This window comes from Sminthopsis crassicaudata, chromosome 5 (assembly GCF_048593235.1).
Source record: "Sminthopsis crassicaudata isolate SCR6 chromosome 5, ASM4859323v1, whole genome shotgun sequence".
In the NCBI taxonomy this organism is placed as follows: Eukaryota; Metazoa; Chordata; class Mammalia; order Dasyuromorphia; family Dasyuridae; genus Sminthopsis; species Sminthopsis crassicaudata.
The window spans coordinates 184,873,865-184,898,642 of record NC_133621.1 but is presented as its reverse complement, the minus strand read 5'-3'; the positions used below and the strand labels follow the sequence as shown (position 1 = coordinate 184,898,642).

Here is a 24,778-nt window from a genome sequence, read left to right as displayed (position 1 = left end):
TCACTGACTTACCAGAATTACCAGAACAGAAGCCCCCCTAAAATCAGGGGACCAAAACATCATATTACATCATTTTTCCCCCTCCAAGCAGTCATCCCCAAATTAATTTGGGACAAAGATATGGAAATCTCATCTTCTGGAATTGCTTCATGCTGATAAGGGGCATAGAGCTGTTCCTACTCAATGGGGATTCAGACCAGGAAGGAAAATACATGATTTGAAGATGGCAGCAGCAACATCTAGGGGATGTTGAGTCCCCGAGTGAGTCAGCCCATGATATTCAGATTGAACAAGTTCATAGCTTGGAACCTGGAGGAAACAAACCTCACAAGTAAGTTAAAAATGCAGGGGCCAAATAAATATGAGCAAAAATAAATAATTAAAAGTGGAGTTAATATACAGGTTGATAGCCAGGAACCCCATCTAGAGGAAGACTGAGGGGAAGGGAGGAATGAGATGAGACTATTATGAGTGTCTTGCAACCAGCCATCAGATTACAGAAAGCTGAGAGAACTGTTTTAAGCATGAAGCTGCATTAATCTTCTCTAGCACTCTAAAATTTCTGGTTGTAGTTTTTTGCATAGCAGTCTTTGAGTTGTTGTATTTTTCCCTTAGAAATCTTCTAAGGCAGCATGTTTTTAAAATCCATAATATTGTTTATGTTATTATTAGGCTTTTAATTTTTAGTGTATTGTGATTTTTGAGAAAATCATCATGCCAAATGAAATTTCAAGAGATGGAGTTCTGAGCTTGATTAACAAATTTATTAGTTAGGCTAGTAATAACCAATAAATTGAGGTCATTGGTTTTTTGATTACCAAAGACCCCAATTGAGGGTCACAGGGCCCTTTAAATCCAAGTATCTCTTCCTTCTCATTGACCTGACATTACCTCACTGGGATCTCCCCTGACAAATGAAAGGCAACACTGATTGGTGGATGAGTTTGCCTTCAGGTATGGCTAATTATGCCATTCTCTGACATTCAAGGAATGCCAGTTGTTCCATGTGAAACAGCTGCTTTCAGTAACCTTAGCTAGAAAAAAACATAAGCCATCTCAATCAGATTTTTACTGGCTTAGTTACCTTTTTTTAAGATCACATCACCCTGAAGTTTGATTAGGAAAGGCAAAGACACAAGAATTCTCTCACTGTGGAGGCTTTGATTCAAGCTGGTGTTTGTTTTATGTTTTTTGTTTTTTGTTTGTTTTTTATGCCCCTCCAAAACTGCCTGACCTTCAATAGTAGTGGGATCTGAAAAAAATTAATGGATTCAGAAAAATATTGGTTGTAAATAAGAGAATCCAGTGAATTGCTATTAATTTGAAAAATGAAATCCAGAGAGTAATATGATTGTACTTGGAAAATTAATTCTTCTTTGGATAGAGATTGTTGTCCTTATAATTTTTTTTAAAAAGCTGTCAAAATTTAATTGGCTATATCATGCTCCAAAGTAAGTAATAATAATTACTTAGAATTTGGGAAAGTACCTCAGACTTTTTGAATATCTAAAAAGTTCTTTAAGAATTTGCCAGATTTTCAGCCCCCTGCATCTTCAGCCTTATTGCGGTCATAAATCCTATTAAACTCTGTAAGAAAAGTTGCTGAAAGGAGGTTCTGAAGTTCCAAAATAATGAAGTTGTTTAATGAGAGACTAGGATCTCTTACAGCTGAAGTAAAGGGGCTTAGAAATTTATTTTATAAAAAAAATTGTTTTTACCAATAGAGTCTTTAGCCATTGTTTATGAAAATTATAAAAATATACATGGAATAACATGGATTGAAGTTACCCAATTTATTATTAACAAATTCCAGATTTAAAGATTTTTATCTTGCTTTTGGAATTAGTATATAATACTTTCAGATATGGCTATCTGTCAACCTGAAGGTTTACGATGGTCAGTATCTTTCTGCGTTTTACATGAACTATTATGCATATAATTGTGTGTATAATCATAGAATTATATTAGTATTTTTAATTTTTAATGACAGCCTCATTTGAACAATAAAGGATTAGATAAGACATGTGTGTGTTTTGTATTAATGGTTATTACAACAACATGAGAAAAATGATAATAACTATATGCTGTGGTTAGTGATTTTGGAAAAATCTCTTGGGTCTAATTTGATCTTGTTCTGAATTTTTATTTCATGTAAGATTCTTGAAATTGTCATTAAACCAAATCTGCCATGTAAAGAAAATGCCAAATACTGTTCAAAGGGCATACAGTCTAAGAACTGATACAAGTGGATATTTGTGTCTGAAAAAGGTGAGAGATGACCTTGCAAATGTGATGGTAGATTCCTCTTGACTTAGTTTCCCTATGGTACTATTTCTTTCTGAACAGGAAATTTTCTCACCTGATTAATTATAACCCTGACTGTGGTATCCTGTGAATAATATGGAATTTTGCTATTTGATTAATTGTTCCAAAATAAAGGCTATGACTCTTACCTATAATCAAATAAATGTTTGCTTTCAGGTCAGTCTGGGTCCTTGAAGGGATAGCCTTTACTTTGTTATAATTTAGTCCTTCCTTTTCCATTTCATAGCAAATTTCTAAAACAAGAGCAAGTGAATTGTAAAGATATAAATACATATGTATATATCGATATGAATATGTATACATCTATATGAATATGTATATATCTGTATGAATCCTCATTTTGCAAGTCAACATTTCTGAGTTACTATAATAGAATGCAATTTTTATTTTTACTTACCATTTTTAACTTTATTATTCTGAATTTGTAGTCACTAATAGTTACGTAATCATGGATAAGATTAGGCTTTTAAAGTATCTCTTTTTCTGGGTAATTTGAAGATAATGTATTTTCAAAGGGGGACAGGACAATTAGAACAAAAATGTGATGGGACAAAAACATTAAAGTTTTAAACTTAATGGAATAGAACTAAGATATACATACATACATACATGTATATATATGCTTTCAAATCTTTCTAGAATAAGATTAGCCTCACAAGGTTTGAACTAGTTTTCACTCCATGGACTAATTATTAGAAAAACAAATTTCACAATTGCCTTGGAAATGACGCCTTTTCTAGATTTCCCAAGTATCAAATGGCTTCAAAAGAAAAATAAAATACAAGATTAAATAAACTGATTAGATGTAGTTTAATCTGTAACCTGATTTTGTTTACCTACAGAATCTATTTAACTGTTTGGTTTCCTTAACGGATATATGAAATTATGATAATACTTAACTAAGTTTGCTCAACTTTTGACACTGAAGGAAGCATTGGGCTGTAATTTTTTTTAACTTCTTGTGATATTTATGGCAATATGTGTTCTTTCAATGACTGGGAAATCTCCCTATATTGTGCAATGTACTTGTTTCTTGATACCAGCCTAAGTCCCCTAACTTATACCCCTTGTTACTTACTTACCCAATATGATCTCCCTGACTAAAAGTTTACCACCAATCTGGCTCCTATCATTCTGGATATTGCATACTCTTAGGGATTCTATAAACTCTTAATAAGATGAGCAATAAAGGAGAAGTCTTCATTTTTCCAAGTTACTTTAAGCCTTCATCTATCTGCTTCTATAATTGTGTTTCTATTAATACAGGATTGTTGAGCTTAAGCCCAAAAAAGGGAGAAACTGGGAAAACTTTATGGCATTGTTTGAACCCAGCCCTACATGGCTAAGAAACCAGACCTGTTGCTTAGAAACCAGATTGTTTAATGCTTAACTCAGGACTTACATTATACTGAGTAGAAACTCAATCAGATCCAAAGATTTATGTGAGGAGTTTTTCCTCCATTATACAACTCAAGCAAATCTCAATTGTCCCTAAAAACTGCCCCTGGGATGATCAATCATTTACTGTTTCCTTGTTCTTTTTGAAAACTATATAATAGAGGAGGGAGTGAGCTACCTTTTTTTAGTGCTCTCCTCTGTTGGATGACTTGATAAACTTCTTAAATTATTTCATTTTAGGGTTTTGTTCTTATCTAACAGTTACACAATATAGAATCTCATTGTGGGAAGGCAAACTTTTTTTATTTCTCTAATTGACTCATTTTCCTACATCAGTGCAACTTTCCCAAATATTTTCAGCTTTCTTCAGACCTTTCATATCTCCCTCTTTGCTCATTCACTCAGCTAAGAATTTTGCCTCATTTTCACTAAAATTTGTAGATATTTAAGACCAGTCACATTTCCCTTTTTCCTCATCTCACAATTGATTGTCTTCTGTCACTATTTTCTACTTTAAAAATTAAAAAAAACCTAAGGTGAGGCAGCTAGGTGAGATAGAACACCAGTCCCGAAATCAAGAGGACCCGAGCTCAAATCTGGCCTCAGACACTTAATACTTTCTGGCTGTGTGACCCTGGGCAAGTCATTTAACCCCAATTGCCTCAGCAAAAAACAAAAACAAAAACAAAGTTAAAGCATTAGCAGATATCCACTGTATAGGATAGTTCAAATTTGACTTCCTAATCACATGAACCTGGATGAGTCATTTAATCTATATCTACTTGTTTTCTCAATTGTAAAATGAGGATCATAATAGCATCTACCTCCCAGGATTATTGTGGAGAAATGTCTGTGAAATGTTTAACATAGTACTTGGCATGTAGTAAGCACTTAATAAATGTGTATTTTCATCAGCTTTTCTTTTTTTTTTTTTTCTTTTTCTGAGGCTGGGGTTAAGTGACTTGCCCAGGGTCATACAGCTAGGAAGTGTTAAGTGTCTGAGACCAGATTTGAACTCAGGTCCTCCTGAATTCCTGGCTGGTACTCTATCCACTGTGCCATCTAGCTGCTCTATCTTTTCTTAACAATTGTTCTTTTTCTCTGACTTTCTTCAAATCTCAAGAAAAATTCCAATTTCTACAAAAAGCTTCCCCATTCACTCTTAATAACCTGCCTCTATTGATTATCTGCAATATATCCTACATATTGCTTGTATATGATTATCTTCATGTTGTTTCTTCCTTAGACTTCAAGGTCATTGAGAATAAAAATTGCTGTCTTTTCCCTTTCTTTGTGTCACCTGGGTTTAGCACACATTGGTTGATTAATAAATACTTTGTGACCAACTAACAGTGCAGAGATGAAATGTAAAGTAGTTCATCAACAGCCTTGTGGGCCACTATCCCACTAAGCTGGAGTTTTCATTATGTTTCCTCCATTAGAATATGAGTTCTGTGAAAGCAGGAAACATGTTTCCCCCCTTTTAGTACACTTGGCTCTTAGCACAGCATAGGCACATAATAAAGGTTTGTTGATTGACTGAACACTGGCTTCCTAGTTGACTACACTAGTAGTAATATATGAGCACTGAGTCTTATTCCAATCATTTTATAATGCATGCTATCATTGACTCATGCTCATCAAGGTTTCTTTTCAGAAAAAGGTCCATCAACTTCAACCTTCTTATCTTTGACTCATCTTCTGTACCTTCAGTAGCCTATCAAAGAAACTCCTCCTCTTCACATGGTGATAATTGAATGAGTTATGAAGCAACAGCAACACTATGAGATGATCAGCTCTGAATGATTCAGCTCTTCTCAGCAACACAATGATCCAAGACAAATTCAAAGGACTAATAAAAGAAAATGCTTTCCATATCCAGATAAAGAACCAGTCTTATTGGGATGAGAGGGGTGCTCAGCCCAGCTCAGACAATGTCTGGAAAAGCCAGTGAGAGGGGTCTTAATCACAGCAGATCAACAACTGAGACCCTCAGTCCTATCTCAGTATCAGAGCAGACCAGTGGGACAGCTTCTAGTTCTAACACAGAAGGCAAATTTTCAGCCTGGGAAACCAGGTTATTGCCTGGAGAAAACAGGTAGGATTACCCTCTCTTGTGAACAACACACCAAATTCAAGGGGCCCTTGTGCTCAAAGCCAAAGCTCAGAGCTGCATAACAAACTACTGGGACAAGCCTCTCTGTACCCCAGGAGCAGAGCTCAACCATAAAAGTTACAAAATAGGAAATTAAAAAGAAAAGAAAGAAAGAAAGAAAGAAAATGAGCAAGAAACAAAAAAAATCTTAACAATAAGAAGCTACTATTATGACAAGGAAAATCAAAATACCAACTCATAAGGACAAAATGCTCACAAGAGAAATCTCAAAGAGTGATATGAATTGGTCTCAAGCCCAAAGAGGCTTCTTGGAAGCACTTATGAAAGATTTTAAAAGGCAAATAAGAGAAGTAGAAGAAAAATTGGGAAAAGAAACAAGATATGCAAGAGAGGTATCGAAAAGAGTGTCAACAGCTTAGAAAAGAAAGGACAAAAAGTGACCGAAGAAAACAATTTCTTAAAAAATTCAGTCTTTAAAATGGAAAAAAAAAAATTGAAAAAATGGAAATCAATTCCTTTAAAAAAAAAAAAAAAACACAAATGACCAAATGCAAAAAAAAAAAAAAAAAAAAAAAAAATCTACCTTAAAAAGTGGAATTAATAAAAATGGGGAAAAAAAGATGCAAAAGCTAACTGTAGAAATCATACAGTAAAAATCAGAACTAGGCAAATGGAAGCTAATGACTCTATGAGACATCAAGAATCAATCAAACAAAAAAGAATGAAAAAAAATCAAAGAAAATGTAAAATATCTCATTGGGAAAATAGCTATTCTAGAAATTAAATCCAAGACAGACAATTTAAGGCCATGCTCAAAAAAAGAGCTGGATAATCCTGATATACTAGAACCAGAGAATGAAATAGTCATTGAAAGAATCTATCAATCACCTCCAGAAAGAGATCCCACCGGGAAAACCCTAAAGAACATTGCTGCAAAACTCCAGAAGTATAATCTCAAAAATATTGCAAGCTTCCAGATAAAAACAATTCAAGTATCAAGGAGTAATAATCAGTAATATCCAGAATCTGGCAACTTCAATACAATAAAAGATCAAAGATCCTGGAATACTATATCTAGGAAAGCAAAGGACTTTTTCTCAGCAATACATGGCACCTATACACTTTTCAGACCATGATCAATAAAAATACATTCAATAAAGAGCCAGGGGAAAATGGACCTATTGGAAATTAAATATTCTAATTCTAAAGAATGATTATGTCAAACAACAAATTATAGAAACAATTGATAATTTCATCCAAGTAAATGACAATAATGAGACAACATATCTTATGGGATGTAGCCAAAACAGTTTTTTAGGGGAAATTTTATATCTCTAAATAATTACATTAGTAAATAGAGAAAGAGGAGATTGTTGAATTGGACATGCAACTAAAAAAAAAGCTAGAAAAAGAAAAAATATTAAAACTCCAATTAAATACCAAATTAGAAATTCTGAAACTCAAAGGAGAGATTAATAAAATTAAAACTAAGAAAACTCTTGAAATAATTAATAAAACTAAGAGTTGGTTTTATGAAAAAATTGACAACATAAATTTTTTTGTTAATTTGGTTAGAAGGGAAGAAAAAATTAAACTACCAGCATCAAAAAATGATAAGTATGAACTTATCATCAATGAAGAAGAAATTAAAGCAATAATTAGGAGCTATTTTGCCCAATTGTATATCAACAAATCTGACAATCTAATTGAAATGGATGAATATTTCCAAAATAATTTGCCTAGATTAACAGGAGAGGAAATTAAATAGTCCCATTTTAGAAAAAAAAAAATTAAACAAGCCATCAATGAATTCCTTAAGAAAAAATCTTCAAAGCTGGATGGATTTATAAGTGAATTCTATCAAACATTTAAAGAACAATTAATTCCAATACTATGTAAACTATTTGGAAAAATAGATAAAAAAGACCCGTGAAATTTCTTCTATGATACAAATATATTACTGATACCTAAACTAGAAAGGGCCAAAACAGAGAAAAAAAATTACAGACCAATCTCCCTAATGAATATTGATACAAACATTTGAAATAAAATGTTAGGAAAGATATTATAACAAAAAAGAACCAATAGAATCTGAATGCAGATTGAAGCACATTTTTTTTCTATTTACTTTATTCATTTTCATGTTTCTTTTTCCCCTTTTGATCTGTTTCTTCTTTCACAACAGTGATTATTATGGAAATATGTGTTACAAGATATTACATATATAGCCTATATCAAATTGCCCAACATTTAGAAAGGGGAAAAGGAAGGAAAAAAATTGGAATTCAAAATCTCATAAAATTGAATGCTAAAAATTGTCTTGACATGTAATTGGGTTAAAAAATACTATTACAGAAAGAAAAAAAAGAGAAGGAATGACAAATAAAAACAAAGGAGTTGACATCTGACCTGACCATAGGAGAAAGAAAAAAATGTTCAGTATAGAGAATTTCTGTGTGTCTGGCTAGCACTGATGTCCAACATTACTTAAGTTGGGCCCTAGGCATAAGAAGGCAGTTGAGTGAGTCCTTTACATATCAGGGTTTTCTGTTGTTAAATCACAAGGCTTTTACCTTGTTGGGGTTCTCTCTTCATTGTTCCACAGATTTAGCTGTAATTATTGTTCTGGCACATAATTATTATTATTTTTTTTTTTTTCAAAAAGTTTTCAGAGTTAGTGAGTTCTGGAAAAAGTATACTTGTTTGTCTTATGACTCAGAAGTCCCTCAAATAGGTTTTCTATTTGTAAAGTCTAACAGTTAGTTGTTCCAGTATTCTAAGTGTTAAGTTATTAAATTAAGAGTTAAGTATTCTAAGACTGAATTGCCTGTGGGTAGAGACTAAGTTTTGAGAATTAGAAGTTTTTAAAATCTGGAAGAAACTAAATGATTAAGGGGGGAGGGAGATGTGGAGGAGACAAACTTCTGCAGTAGTGAAAGCTTTGAACTGTTCTTTCATTTTGCATCTCGGTCTGTGACCATGGAGAGAGAAAACTGGTCTGGTGGCTAAGTTATGCCAGGGAAAAACAACAACAATACTATGGCCCTTGAGTCTCTGAGGACAACTTGAAATATGTGCTCTGGGATTAAGAGCTAAGAATAGAAAGCCAACTTCAGCAGCTAGCCTCTGCTTTATAGAACAAAGTACTCTTAACATCGCTTTAAGAACTAAACAAAGTTTTACTCTCTTCAACTTCCCTTTATCCCAGGCCTGTCTAGCAAGAACTCAATTTCTTTGTGACTTTTCCCTCTCTGACTTTTGTTGCAGGTAAAATCAGTGATTTTTTCTTAAAACCTTCTTTCTATCTTCTTCCTTCTTCTGGCACACACTGAGACCTAGTTTCTTTCTGATGACACCATATCACTGACCATTATTCCCAATACAAGTGTGCTCTTACTCATCTGTCTCTGTTCACTGGTCATGGTTGGGAAGTTGGAATGCTCCTTGCTCCCCACTGCCACTGTATCAGTATCATTCAACAACCTTTATTCCAAATTTAATATTTAATCCAGTTATAGTGATTATTATCCATAGAATCATTTCTCAATGAGTTTAGTGTATGATTTAGCCTTTCTCTCCATTTCAGCATTTGCCCTTTTATTAGGGGACTCTAAAACATATTAATAAGCCTTCAAATATTCTAATTTCAGAGTTCTTCAACCTATTCAGCTCTTACAATTAACTCTTCTATTCCTCATCAGTTACACATATTTGATCTTACCATGATTCACACTCACTTGTTCATAAACTCTGAAATTGCTTCATTTAATCATAATCTTTTATTATTCTATTTTTGCCTTTGTCTTATGACTTCTGACCCTGTTCTTCATTTTCACCATGATCCCCAACCCTTCCATCCTTTATTCTTTCCTAGACTATTATCCCTGCATCGGATACATTTTCTTCCCTTTACTACATCAAACCCTAGTGAATCAGTTCAACTGTAACTTGATTCATTTGTCCTCTTGATCTTTTGTTAATCACATCTTGCCAAATCCCAGTTTTGGAATACTCCCACCATTTATTTCTTCCACTCCCAAACAGAACTCATTTTTCCCCTGAAGCTCTCCTCTCTTCCAAATTTCCTTTTTCTTGTCAAGGAAAACTCCAATACTTCAAGATTCCAGACTAACAACCCTAGTTTCATTTTCTACTCACTTCAGATTTTGTTGTTGTTGAGTTATTGTCCAACTCTTCCATGACCTCATTTGAGGTTTTCTTGGCAAAGATACTGACATGGTTTGCCACTTCCTTCTTGTAGTGCAGGAGAAACTGAGGAAAGATAGAGATTAGAGGTTTTTAATATTTTATTAGTGGAGAGTCTGGACTGGTGATGCACATCAGCCAGTTGGCTGGATGGTACTCTTGTCTCAAAACATCCAACAACAAGCAAGGGATGCCAGAGATTCTTATAGAGCTCCAGCAATTAGGGAAACAAAGGCAAAGTGGGGAGTAGAGCACTGGTAAGCGGGAACTCCAGGAAAGGACCATAAATTCAGTTCTGACAGATTGGAGGTAAAGAAGGAAGTATCATAAATTCTGAGAAGTTGGGAAAGAAGTGGCTAGGAGACACTAAGTCTGAACCAGAAGATAATGGATCCCATCTAAGTATTTGAGAGAAACCATCTGGAGCTTTTTGACTCTGGAATGCCAGAGTATCCAGGGTTCCCAGCCCTAATTATCTCATCCTAATGGCCAGAAAGGGGGTTACCACTAGGGAAACTGAGGCAGAACAATTCAGGGAAACTGAGGCAGTACATTTTTTTTCTGAGTTCATTTTACAGATGAGGAAACTGAGGCAGTTAAGTGACTTTGCCCAGTATCTAAAGTCAGATTGGAATTCAAGAAGATAAATCTGGCAGATATCTATCCACTGTGCAGTGCCACCTACCTACCCTGTCACTTCACATCTTGATTGTCAAATCTTACCATTTTGACTTTATAAGATTTTTTTATCCATGTTCCTTTCTCTTCACTCATGTAATCACCACACTGCTATAACCTCATACTTGGACTATTGCTATAATCTTCAGCTTTAAGTATCTCATCCCTCCAACCCATCCTCTATTCAACTGCCAAAGTTATTTTCTTTAAATGCAGGTCACTCCCTGAGTGGATCACAGTGGCATCCTATTAACTCCAAGATCAAATTAAAAAATCCTTTGTTTGGCACTTAAAACCTTCACAACCTGACCCCTTCCTAACTTTACAGTCTTCTGACCCTTTAAATCCCCTTGACCTACTCTATAAGCCAATAATACTAAACTTCTCTGTTCCTTTAACAAGGCATACTACTTTCCAATTCCCCTATTCCTGGAATGCTCTTTGTTCATCCAGTTTACCTCCTGGCTTCCCTGGTTTCTGTTGAAGACTTAGCTCAATTTCCTCTTTCTGCAGACAGGTTTTTCCTGTTCATGCTCCCTTCTCCTGAAATTATTTTCCATTTGTATCTATTTTTCTTTTCCAGAATGACAGTAAAAATATATTGGATCTGCACATACTTCTGGGATCTTGAGGGGTTTGTTCAACTTTTGAGACAAGGAAATATATGATTTGAAATCTGGCTGGATCTAAATGCAGAAAGGGAAACACCAAGATGAGCCACACGAAAGAGCCACAAGACCACTTGCTCAAATGTTTAGAGCACTGGGAGGAAGAAAGGGAGAAGAACAAAAATCCTATTTCCCTGCTTTTTAGATGGATATACCTGGAACTGGTTTTAAAGCACGTTCTTTTATTCTGTTAGTCTACCCAAATGTTCTAATCTGGTTTCTCATAAACACCTATGACTAACTCTGTTCTTTACAGTTTTTGTAATTCTGGGGATTACACAAGGAAGCATAACTTTTCCTGATCCAGGGCTATGATCACAATTCCTCAGCTCAATTTTTTAGAGACTTTTTTCTAACTGGGGATTTAACCACAAGCTATTCATATACTTTGTAACCAAATTGCTAAAGGCAGAATTACTAATAATTTGGGCTTTTAAATCTGCCCCCATCACATCAAAAAATTAACAATGACTCCTAGGATTACATATTGTACATATTTAGTACAATTATTAACTCCTCGAGGATTGGGACCATTTTTTGACCTTACTTATATCCCCATTGTGTTCACATTACTTAACAAAGAGTAATGTTTAATAAATGCTTGCATGCTGATCACTATATTCTGTTTTTCTATAGGCAGCACAGAAGAGGAACCAGTGGAAGATGAAAGTAGTTACTTGGGAATACTCAAAACTAAAATTAGGCCAGGGAACTAAACTTTCTTGTGAGCTGGAAAGTATTCTGATTAGGCTCAGCTATGAATGTGAGATTTTATGGTGATTTTTTTTTAAAACAATTTGTATCTATATATTCCCTGAAAGAACAGAGGTTCAAGTGGATGTGGGCCAGTTTGTTCCTGAGCAAAAGCTTCTGGAATAATTTGTAGTAGCAGAAGCCAGATTGCTAAAATCTCAGGCAATGAGCCAGCCTCAGAACCATAGAGGAGGGAAAAGTTAGAATTGTTGGTCACAATTGTCAGTTAGAAGAGTTTGAAGGAAGGTTCACTTCAATAGAAGGGGGGAAAAAAAGTAGTTTAGGAAGTGTTGAGTTCCTCCATTTTTCTGAGGGAGAAAGTAGTAAAATGACCAAATACCAGTCCAAAACTTTGCCTCTACAGCAACATCTGCTGGCTATAAAAATACACACAACATATCAAATGTAAACTTTCTGTTGTTCTGTATGGTTTCTGTAGCGTTAGCTGTATTTACTTTTCTATGCATCTCTTGGTAGAATAGCCAAACAAATATCAAATACTTCCTCTCTTTACAGGACAATAATATTTCCTGAGACAATTAGCAACTTCCTACTAGGTCTGTCCAGACAACAATTTAATGTAGTTCCCAATGCAGTTCCCCAAACAGTGCTTTCTCTTGATTTGTGCATTCACTGCAGTGGAACAATTTTCTAACTGAGAAGTTATTTATGCCACTCAGCCTTATACCACAATACACGAGAGAACAATGCCCACTGGATTTCAGCATTTGAACAGGTATTATAGAGGTTCAGTTACTGTCAGTGTAGAACACATATACGACTCACTGGATAATCCTGATTGAATCCCCAAAAGGCAAGCCCCATTATTCTCTAATGACCTGAAGCATCTGGGTACATTCAGAGGATTCTCTCATTCTCATACCACAGTCCCCACCCAGGGAATGTGGGTCAAAATACATGTGTGATTTTTTCCAGTGCAATGAAACTAATGACTCTGGGAAATATGGGAGAATTCCTCAACTCAGAGGTCCTAACAATCTCCTGGAAAAATTCCTCCTCCCTTAATCCATTTAACTGGAGATCAATAAATCAAGAGGCAAAATTAGAAGATGAAAAGTTTAATTAGTATCATCAGCTTAAGGGCAGTTGCCAAGTAGATAACAATTCCAAGGAACAAAGGGAGATATACACACATACATATAGGATATTTATCCTAAATATACATACAGGATTTTACACAGATTTAGGATTACCAGTGGCAAAAGAAACCAGAAATCAGATGAGGCTGCTCAGCCACTTGCCTTGTTTTGGAGGTTGAGTAATAGCTATAGGATATAAAGAGATTTGGAAGAGAATGTGTTAACCTTTGGGTCTCTAGAGTTGCTAAAGATCAGGTTTGTTCTATTGTGGGTGTTTTCGCTATAGTTAATCCTATCAGCATCTCCAAGTGGAGCCTGTAGTTTCCATTTAATTCCATCAGAATATCCTGGTAGGCCTCTGGTAGAACTTCTCTTAAGATATTTCCTTCAAGATAGAATCAGTAATCTTATCCTGTTATTGAATAAATATAGACTGAGACTTCTCTATTTAAACAACCCTGTAGCAGTTTCTTCTTCTAAGGTTTTTTTTTTTTTTTTTCTGGGTAGAAAATGTTTCCACTTAATCATAGTATTTCTTCTACAGAATAATCCAGGTTTTTATATTGCTGAATATATTTGCTTTTTCAAAAAAAGTAAACAAAACAAACCCTTAAATGAGCAACCATTTGTCAAATTCACATTTACATATACATGTGTTTATTTATGTATAAATGCATAATCATTTATAATCCCATTTTTTCCTACTTCCAAGGGTGTGACATCCCTTCATCTCTGTCATTCAAAGGATAAGAACACTGTTTCTTATTCTCTTCATCTCTCTTCCTTATCCCTTTCTATTACCTTCCTCTACCCATCACCATTCCTGTTTATTTAACAATTATTTTTCTAATCTTTTATGGAAAATTTAATTATTTGAAGGAAAATCAACTTTGGTAAATGTTACACTTTTTCAAGTCTGGAGAAATCATTTAAATGCTCTCAACAGAATGGAGAGAATACTTTACTAGTTGTTTAAATTTGTTATTGTTTCCTTTTGTTTTTACTTCCATTTAGCCACTCCACTCAATCTGAAAGCCGGGCTACCATAGAACCCTTCCTTATAACAAAGGAAAACTTTCAAGCAAAACCAACCAAATATACTAAATATACTAACATAGACAAGCAAGGCATTTTCCATTCCATTCATAATTCCCATCTCTCTACTAAGAGAGAAAAAAACCTTTCCTTATAATTTCTATAGGACTAAGACTGTTCATTAGATGTCATCATATTCTACTTCTTTTTAATTTTTAAAAATATTATTGTGTCATTATGATGAGGTGTGGGGATAGGGGGAGAGACCCCCTCTACTCAGAGACCAGGTCCAATGCTAAAGAATTCACAAACCCGAAATCTGCATGGCAAAAGAGGAATTTTATTGTTCACTAAGAAGGAAGCTTTCTTAGCAGGCAAAACTCATTAGGAGTTTGGCAATGAGAAGTCAGCTTTGCTAGGAAGATAGATTTAGTGGCAAGGTCCTATCAGGAAGGCAACAGAGGTTAACACTGAGAAGAGAATATCCCTAAGATGGGGGTGATAGTCCCTTAAAGATTCTTTGTCTGATCTACAACTTCCTTTGGGACTGACCTTTGATTTACAAGATTTGGTCAAAATCACCCTTTTGTGTGCCATGGGGAAAGATCCGGATCTGAGCCAGTTTGGGCTGTACCCAGCCTCCATTCTAATGATCTGCTCAGGTAGCCCAATCCCCACCTGGTGGGTTCTGGCTATCCTGGAATCGACCTGGGCTCCACCCATATGCCCCTTCAAACAGATAAAAGAGCTAAGCAGGAATCATCCCTTGGTGGAGAGTTGAAAGATGCCAACAACTATGCTTTGCATCACAGACTCTCTGTTCCGCCACTTATGGTGTATTTCTTCTTCTATCTAATGCCTTTTACTAACCAGATTTTAACCTTGCTTCCAAACCCTGCAATAAACCTCTTTTTATCAATCTAGGTTTTCGAGCCTGTAAATTCATTTACACGGGACTCTTGCCGCCACTAGAACTCATTTAACTTTGTATCCTTGCACCAAATCCTAAGGGCTTGCAGGGGAGCTCCATTTGACTCCCTGTACCCCAAACCTGCCACTAGACCTCAATTAATACTAATTTTATTGAGGTATAGATTTCATCATTAGGTATTTATCTCATCACCCTGAGTGGGCAAAAGTCTTGGCAGGCAGCTTTGCCATGACAGCTTCCTTGGCAAGCATAATCCTGTTTGGACTTCTGCAGAGATTTGGGGTTCAGAGTTGTCTTTTATTAGTTGTCTGAGGCTTGGGCTTCCATTCAAAATTGAATGAGATTTCACTCAATGTTGTCAGTGACCAAGGCCTAGATTTCCAGTTGAAAAGAGACAATACTAGATGACAATTCTAAACTAATTCTATTTATTTAGTGCTATACCAATCAGACTCCCAATAAACTATTTTAATGACCTAGAAAAAATAACAACAAAATTCATCCGGAAGAAAAGAGATTACTTATCTTGGAGTTTCCAGCCACTCAATAGGACTCCAACTAGATGAGACCACTTAACTTGGGGAGGGCATTATCTGGAAAAGGCATGCTTTTCCTAGGGTTTGAGAATCTCCCCAAAGGGAATACAGTTTATATCTGCCACCCCCCCAAAGGTTACATCATTTTTTCCCAAAAAGGTCACAGTTTACATCAATTATGTCTGTTTTCCTCCCGGTTCTGTAGTCTTCATTCTGTTATACTTCATGCAAATCCTCTTATTTGTCATTCCTTATCTTAATGTTATGCTCCCAAGAAATGAGTATCCTTTTTGTTTCCAATTTTTTTTCTTACCACAAGGGATAGTGCATTTTGTTACATATAGGACTTTTTTTTTTTCTATCATTGATCTCCTTTAGTATATGCCCAGTAGAGGGATGTGAGACAAATGAAAAGTCCCCAAAACAAAGTTTCTAGGTAATTAACTATCAATTTATTAGGCAAGCAAATAATCAATAATGTGGTGGTCACTGGTCTCTTTCAGTAACAAAGAGAAACCATGGCGATCCCTGAATGCTTAAAAATTTTAGATAAGGAAATGTCACCATAGATGAAAATCAGCCCTGATTGGTAGTGGACACATTAATGAGGTCGTTTAAAAGTCTTCAGGTCTTCCTGCTAAGAATGTGACTTGATCCAGCTGCTTGCAGTAATCTAGACAAAGGAATCCATCTCTACCCAGACATTCAAGTTGGTTTTCTTCTTCAGAAGTTGGGTCACCCTAAATCTAATGGAGAGTTCTAAAGACAGGGACTCATTTCATTGAGACAAAATTTTACCAAGAATGGATGCTGTTCACATTTTAAACAGAAGTAAGGTCTTCTAGTTGATAGGGGTACTGCCCATTGGTCTAGGACCATGCAATTATTCATGTAGATATGATTATTTGCATTTCTTTGAAAAAATTCACATACTTTAACCTATTGGGAATGGCTTTTGTTCTAATATGCTGGGGTCAATTCTTTATACATGTTGAATATCAAATTCTTGGTCAAGATACTCAATATAAAGACTTTTTCTTCACTTGGTGCTTTTGAAGTGGGTTGTGGTCCCTTTAAGAAATTGTATTTCCTATTGATCTGTGATTCCTTTCAGATTCCCAGCCCCTGCTGGCTGAGGCTTATCCTTGTCTAGGGATAATTTTTTCACATTGATCCTTACAAAAAATCATGTGTTCCAAATTTTCCCCTCTTTCCTCCACCCTCTTTCCTAGATGGCAAGTAATTCAATATATGTTAAACATATTAACATATATATTAAGTCCAATATATGCGTACATATTTATACAATAATCTTGCTGCACAAGAGAGATAAGATCAAAAAAGAAAAAAAATGAGAAAGAAAACATGCAAGCAAACAACAACAAAAAAAGTGAAAATGCTATGTTTCGAGCCACACTTAGTTCCCACAGTCCTCTCTCTGGGTGCAGTTGGCTCTCTTCATCACAAGATCCTTGGAACTGGCCTCAATCATCTCATTGTTGGAAAGAGTCATATCTATCAGAAATGATCATTGTATAATCTTGTTACCGTGTATATTGATCTCCTGGTTCTGCTTATTTCACTTAGCATCAGTTCATGTAAGTCTCTTCAGGCCTCTTTAAAATCATCCTGCTGATTGTTTCTTACAGAACACTAATATTCTATAACATTTATATGCCATAACTTATTCAGGCATTCTTCAAATAATGGGCATCCACTCAGTTTCTAGTTTCTTGCCAATACAAAGAGGGCTGCTACAAACATTCTTGCACATACAAATCCCTCTCCCTCCTTTAATATCTCTTTGGGATATAAGCCTAGTAGGAACACTGCTGGATCAAAGGGTATAGACAGTTTGATAACATTTTGAGCATAATTCCAAATTGTTCTCCAGAATGGTTGGATCCGTTCACAATTCCACCAACAATGCATTAGTGTCCTAGTTTTCCCATATCCCCTCCACATTCATCATTATCTTTTCCTGTCATTTTAGCCAATCGGAGAGATATGTCAATTTGCAATTCTCTGATCAATAGTGATTTGGAGCACCTTTTCATATGATTAGAAATGATTTTAATTTCTTCATCTGAAAATTGTTCATAAGGGATGATCATTTCTTAAAAGAAAGAAGTGGTGTAGAATAAAATCAGTTTAAAAAAAGTTTGGTCAGGTATCCAATTAAACAGAGTAACATCCAGGCCACTTAAATATGAAAATGGAAGAACAACAAATAGAATAAAAATGGAAGAGATCTACAAGGATTTTTATTACAAACTTTTTTCACCATCAAGGATATTGAAGCCTTCACATTTGAACTCAACATCACAGACTCATATATGCTCAAATAATGAAAGAGAAATGGCATCAAAGAGGACAAATACAGGAAAAACAATTGGGAGAAGATCAAATATGCATGGGAAGAAGCCAGTGCTTTGGGCAACACAATTGTGAATATGTGGAAGGATAAATTTACAAGGATTCTAAAAGATGAAGATATCAAAGTTGTGGGAAAAAATCTTGGATCTTATTAATAAAATAAATAAATAAAGCTAGTTAGGGGAATTTGTGTCAACCATTACAAACATATTCCTACTCTTCCATCTATGTGAAGATTTTTATGAAAATCATCTATACATGCATCCAGGACTTTGTCAAAGAGGATATTATGCATAGTTTTCCAAAAGTGATATTACAATGCTCACTTTAGCAGTATATATAGTAAAATAGGAACTATTAGGAAAAAATTAGCATGGCCCCTACAACTACATGCAAATTCATTAAGCATTCCATATTTTATGGAACCTTCCTTATGATGATAAGAAGTTTCTATCTGAAACCAAGAATAAACATTTGTAATAGAGATAAGATAGAAGCCTTTCCAATTAGATAAAATGAATCAAAAATTTCCATTATTCCCAATACTTTCAATATTGTACAAGAAACATTAGCTGATACTTTGTAAGATATCTGGACCAGGTTTAGTGTTGGGGGAGCTTGTCCCCTAATGAGAGAAGAACTCATTAAGTCCCACCCCCAGAGCCTAAGGAAAAAATTTATAGCTTAAGTTATGACTCATGTCTTAAGTTTGGGAAAGAAGAGGTATCCAACGTACACTATGAATCAGGTGTGGAATAGGTAATTTATCTCTATCTAATCTATCACAAAAGTAATACTAAACACAAGATTCCCAAATATTTATCTGATAAAAACAAACTTAAAACAGAATTTAGTAACTTATAATTACAATCTATAGAGAGGCTAAGCTTCTAGCCAAGGGCGAATTGATTTCTTTATCCCACTCACTTATGAGTAACTTATTCGAAAAACAACAACAAAAAAAAACTTGATTCAATTAGATCTTGAATCAAAACCATTGTTTGTCAGCTATAAAAGTAACCAGAGATCCTAAGTGCTAAAAGCATCAAGAAAGGACCAAACTGAGGTTTCCGTACATTCGGGAGAGGACAGAGAACCGACTCTTACATCAGAAGACAAAGAGATAAGGAGGTGGGTCAGCACATTTTCCAACTTTTCCTCCTGATTTCTATCCACAGCCTTCTAACACGATCGACTTTCCAGTAAATTGAATTTTGCCTCAACCACGAAGAGGCCAGCCCACTAAAATAGAAATAAATGTAGAGGTAGGCAGAAAGCCCAACTTCTGCCTAAATGTTTTTTTTAAAAAACCATGATTTTCACTGAACTCGGAACTTTATTTTAATCTAAAATAAGCCTAAAGAGAAGGGAAACCTTTAGGGGCCCTTTATATTTTAAATGAGCTAATTATTGTAGGAGTATGTTATAATACGTTATACTTTTTAATTAACTTTTTCTTGCCTCGGTTGTTTAAAAAAATTTTTTTTTTAATAAATTTAAAACAAAGAACTACAATTGAGATACTGCAGCATTAAAAATAGGTATATTGGTTGTTTTGTTTTTGTCCAGCTCTATAATTTTATCACTTTTTGATTGTATATGTGTAATCTAGATGAATTTTCTTGCTGTCTTGGGGAGTGGGGAGCTAAGAGAGGAAAAAAATGGAACAAAAAAATTTTCCCAAAATGAATGTTGAAAACTTTTTACACGTAATTAGGAGGAAAATGTTATTTAGAACGTTTTCCAAGGTGTACTATCCAGAATTTAACCTAGACTTGTCTAAGGCATGGAGGCGGCGATTTTCGTGCTTTGACAAAAAGGGATTGGGCGTGAGGCAGGGTTTGAACTCGGGTCTCCTCTTACAGGCAGCTGAGTTCCTAAGCGTTTCAGTTTAGATGAGGAAGCTGGGGTCCAGAGAGCTCTAGAGGACTTGTCCGAAAGAAGTACAAAGATAGGAAACGGAGATCAGGATTCGAACACAGATCTTTCCAAACTCCGGTCCCAGCGCTCTTTCCACGACACCTTGCAGCCCGCCCAAACCCCGCTTTTGGTGAGCAGGAAAATGATGTCATGCTTTCTGCTTGGGGATAAAGATGGAGGGGAATGGGGGAAAAGCAATTCTGAAGGAGATGCATCGGGGTATTGTAAGTGGAGGAGATTTAGAGAGTGGGGAAAGGGGGCGGCCGAGCTTTGTCAACGAAGGAGAAAGGGAGGGACTGATGGATGGATGGGAGTGGGGTTGGGGAGGGTAAAGAAAAGGGAGAAGCCCTGGGTCTCGTGTCCCCCTCCCTCCCGGGGAGACGACGAGCGCTTTCCCACTCTCCTAGTCTCCTTTCTAGGGAGGAACGGTTTAGGGGCGGAGAGAGAGGCTCGCTCTCGGAGAACTCAAGCTCCTATTCTCTCCCTCCCGAGGAGCGCGCTCTTTCCCTTCTCTGCGGGGGGTGGGGCGGAGGGTGGCGCGCGCGGAGGGCTCGACGCCGGCTGAGCAGAGACCGGAAGGCGGGGTCTGGAGGGCGTAGGGACCACAACCGCACTGCCCCTTTCCCAGTCTCTGTTCAGTTCGCTAGTTATTCCATCGCCTTCGGCCTCTCCGCAAGCCGTCCTCTCCGTCCCGTACTTCCCTCCCGTTTTTCTCTTCCCCCTTTACCCCGAAACACTTAGCGCGCGCGCAAAACCAGCTCGCGAGCTCGCTGGCTCGCAAGCCTCTCTCTGGGGAGGCTACCGGGAAGCCCCTGCTAGTGTCGCGGGCTCCGTGTGCGAAGAAGGCTGCGTGTGTATGTGTGTGTGCGTGTGTGCGCGCGTGCGTGAGGGTGACTGAGGGAGGAGGGCGTGAGACAAGAACGCGCCGGTGTGAAAGGGGGAGGGACCTTTTGTGAGTGAAAAAACGTGCTAGAGACGGTGTGTGTGAAAGGGAAGGGGGTAGTTTCTGTGTGTGAGAGAGATCTCGTGAGTGAGCTACACCGACTGGGAGTGAGTGTGTGAGCGGGAGCGCGCGCGCGCGCAGCACCAGAGTGTGTGTGAGAGGGCTGGGGACTCTGGCTGCCGGAGCCGCCGTTGCGGGAGGAGGAGGAGGAGGAGGAGGAGAAGGAGGCGGCTCCCCCTGCGTCCAGCATCCCAAGATCCCCCTCCTTCTTCCCTTCAGTTCCCTTCCCTTCTACTTCCCTTCCCTTTCCCCTTCCCTTTCCCAGTCCTTTCCCGACATACTGCCTGCCCGATCGTCCGCGCCCCTCGAAGTGTGGTGACCCCCCCAGCCCCGGCCCCGGCCCGGCCCCCGCTGGCTGGGAAGGGAGGGAGGAGCTGCCCGAGCCAGGTGGGTGATCCCCGCCACCCCATCCCAGCCCCCACCCCCACCCCGAAAGGTGTGTAGGAGAGCGAGTGAGCGCGAGCAAACAACTGATCGCCCCGGTGAATGAAAGGGTGGGGGAGAAGATGTTGACTCGCTGTGTTCGTGGGCACATGGGAAGAGGTTTGGTACTCCTGTGTCTGATAATGACGGGACCGAATGGTAACCTTGGTGGGGAAGGCGAGGGGTCACCATCATCATCCCTTCCTCTGTTTGTAAGGGGGTGTGGTAAGGCGGGGTGTGAGTGAGGAGTGATAGGGATTTATTCCTCCCACCCCTACCCAAAGGTGGACCATTCTCAACTGCTCTCGTACCCCTCGGACAAATCCCTTTTATAAAGTGTGCCTGAGGGATTCGGGTAACGTGCTGGGCTTCTTGCAGTTATTTCTCCAGACCCCATGTTTTCCTCCATATACATGTCTTTTAGAGTGTATGAACTAAGCCTTGTTTGATTTTGACACGCTCGTGCCAAAAACACTTAAGACCTCGTTCTCCTTCTTACCCTTCTATCAAAAAGAAACAAATGGTGTGGGTAAATACTCCCTTCTCCAGGTTTTTTCTGTGAATGTGTAAAAACATACACTTTGTGTATAATAAAATGGATTGGTACGGTGTACTCGATATATTCTTCCATGTGTTATGTGAATACAAATGAGGTTCTTTTTCTTTTGTAAGAGTATCTTTGGGCATATGATACTCTTCCTGCTGTGTTTATAACTTTGATGTGAATTCCTCTGCTTTCTCTTTTAATTTTACAAAGTATTCCCACTTTTCGTGGAGTTGGTTTTTTCGCAAGATTTTTCTCATTTGGGAGCTTGAATTGCTTTCTTGTGTTTCTGTTAAATTTTTATTGCAAAACTAACTTAAAGAATAATTTGTGATTAAAATTTAACAAACAATGTAGTGGTACATAAATTGCTTTAGTTTTCTTTTGTCATGATTTTAAAGGGCTTTAAGGCCTTTTGGATTTAAACATGACTTAGTTATTCAGTGGCATTTCACTTAATCACTCTGGATCCTAGTTTTCTTATACAAAATTATGAAGTAGCTGGACTGGATTTTAAGATACTTTCCATCTTGAAATCTAAATCTGTTATTTCACATATGTCATTTTGTAAAATTCCAATTAAATAGGCATAATTTATACCCTTTTCTTGATCTCTAATTCTGAGCTATTTCTAAAATATATTAAATCAAAGATGACTGTTGACTTGTGGGTGGGAAGGTCATCTATGTGTTTATTCCTTTTATCTTGATTAGTTCAATCAGTGTTCTTTCATTGATGGAGTGTTGGTCCAAGCAACATGGCTGTTGATGTTTTTACCTTTCTCTGTTTCTCTTTTTCTGGCATTCTCCTCCCCCTCCCCCATAAGTTATTGAACCCTGCCTGTTTGAGCAGTGGACAGTTTGATTCTGAGGAAGGGACCAAGAAAGAGAACTAACTGTATAATCAATCACTCACAAATTTGCAGTCTTTCTAGAGTCTCTTTTCCCTTTCAGCCTTTCCCCCTGCAGGAAGGGAGGAGCTGAGTCTAACTACTAGGTTGTTGGGCGCCTGGCTGGCATCCACCCATTTTAATTTCTAAGTGGACAATGTCATATTCCTCTTCTGCTTCCTCTCTAGTATTCCTATTTGTGAGAAGTTCAGGATGTGAGCATGAAGAAGCCATCCTTTTTTTTTTTTTTTTTTCCTTTTTTTACAATCTTTTTTTTCCTTTACAGAGGGGATTTATCAGCTGACTATCAAATATTTTTACAGTTTCTTTGTAGAAAGAGACACTTTGAATTCCCAAAGAAAGACCTTAAAGTTATGGGTCCCCTTTGAAACAATGGCCTTTTAAAATTCTCTCCCTTTCCCTTTTCTCTAGCTTACATCCTTCTGGAACTTGCTGCTGGGCTAAGTCACTAGATTCATTCATCTAAATATTCCCCTCCCCCCTGAGCTGAAAGACCAAAAGACTTGCATACAAGAAAGGAATGGGGGAGGGGAACAGAATGGAACCGAACTGAGAGTTGTCTCACAGTTTGGGAAGCTAGATGTAGATTGTATCATTTGCCCCTTAGGCATCAAGCTTAAAGATCTAATCTGTGTGAAAATTGGTGGCGGTAGAACTTCTGAATATACTGTGAAGTGTGAGAGAAGCATAAAGTAAGAAAGGTCTGTTATATTCTATATTACTGATAACTCTAAATGGGAAACTTTAATGATGAGAATTTAGAAAGGTACTATGTATATGACAAGTTATTTTACAAAGAATTTTGAGTCAATACTAGAAGATAGTTGTTGAAATTTATTGTATTTGAAATCTGATCTGAGGATATTAATAGGAACAATTGCAGTGTTTTATTTTTTCCTCTTAGATGGTGAACATGAATGCCAAGAACAAGTTTTAATCTATTTACAGCTTTTATCCAATACATTGAAACAACAGTTTCCTTCTGAAGCAGATGAAGATTGGTGGGATCTTAGGTTTAAAGTTGGCAGGAAGCTTAGAGCCCCACTGAGGTTATGTCTTAACTAACATCCATCTGTAATATTGCAGAGTTGGAATTTGAACCCAGGTTCTCTGACTCCAAATCTAGGTTCGTTCCCCACCCCAGTTGTTTAAGAAAAATAAGAGGATACAGATTGATTATGGGTTTTTTTAAGGTGAGAGGCTCATTTTGTAATTTTTGTGAATTTTTTGTTTCTTTGTTGTTGTTGTTGAGGCAAATCAAAGTGACTTGCTCAGAGTCACACAGTGAATTTGTTCTTAAGATTAAGAAAGAATATTTGTTGTTCAGTTCATTTTCAATTGTGTCCAACTCTATGTGGTGTATTCTTGGCAAAAATACTGGAGTGGTTTCCTGTTTTCTTTTCCAGCTCATTTTACAGATGAGGAACTGAGGCAAACTGAGTTACCTGACTTGTTTGCCCAGGGTTACATAGCTGGTAAGTGTTTTAGGTCAGATTTGAACTCTAGCTGCCCAATAAAAAAATATAGGATATCACAAATATAAATATAACCCAAGCATTAGCCAGGTCTACTCAGAATCTTTATCTTTATATTTTTACCTCACTAATATTATGGCTGTTTTCATCTTTCATTTTCTAGAATTGAATTTTGATGTAGTTTCTTCTGACCTTAAAAGAGAAAATAAAAGATTAAAAATAAAAATTAAAAAAACCTTAGATGTCACCGATTATTGACAAAACTATATATACACCTTAAGGGAATATATATTTATTTTCTTGTTCTAAAATTTGAAATAGTCTTTTTTAAAAAAAAAATAACTGATCCCATTTCCCTGTAGCTTTTATTTAACCAGAATT

The 24,778-nt window shown here is 36.8% G+C and overlaps 1 protein-coding gene and 1 non-coding gene across 10 annotated transcripts in view; both read left to right on the top strand.

The window, feature by feature from the left end:
- The window catches only part of RIMKLB (ribosomal modification protein rimK like family member B), a 101,749-nt gene continuing 76,971 nt past the window's right edge, over positions 1-24,778 (top strand). For 2 of the 9 annotated variants that reach the window (XM_074268990.1, XM_074268983.1), the window contains exon 1: positions 21,543-21,627. The gene's annotated coding sequence lies outside the window, so the exon portion shown is untranslated. Of the gene's footprint in view, positions 332-19,232; positions 19,254-20,016; positions 20,173-20,245; positions 20,267-20,678; positions 21,433-21,481; positions 21,628-24,778 lie in introns of those variants that run through there. The other 7 variants (XM_074268985.1, XM_074268986.1, XM_074268982.1 and 4 more) reach the window with 7 other exon arrangements.
- LOC141545315 (U6 spliceosomal RNA) lies at positions 18,441-18,542 on the top strand. The gene has a single exon (XR_012482986.1). It is a non-coding gene; the product is annotated as a U6 spliceosomal RNA (small nuclear RNA).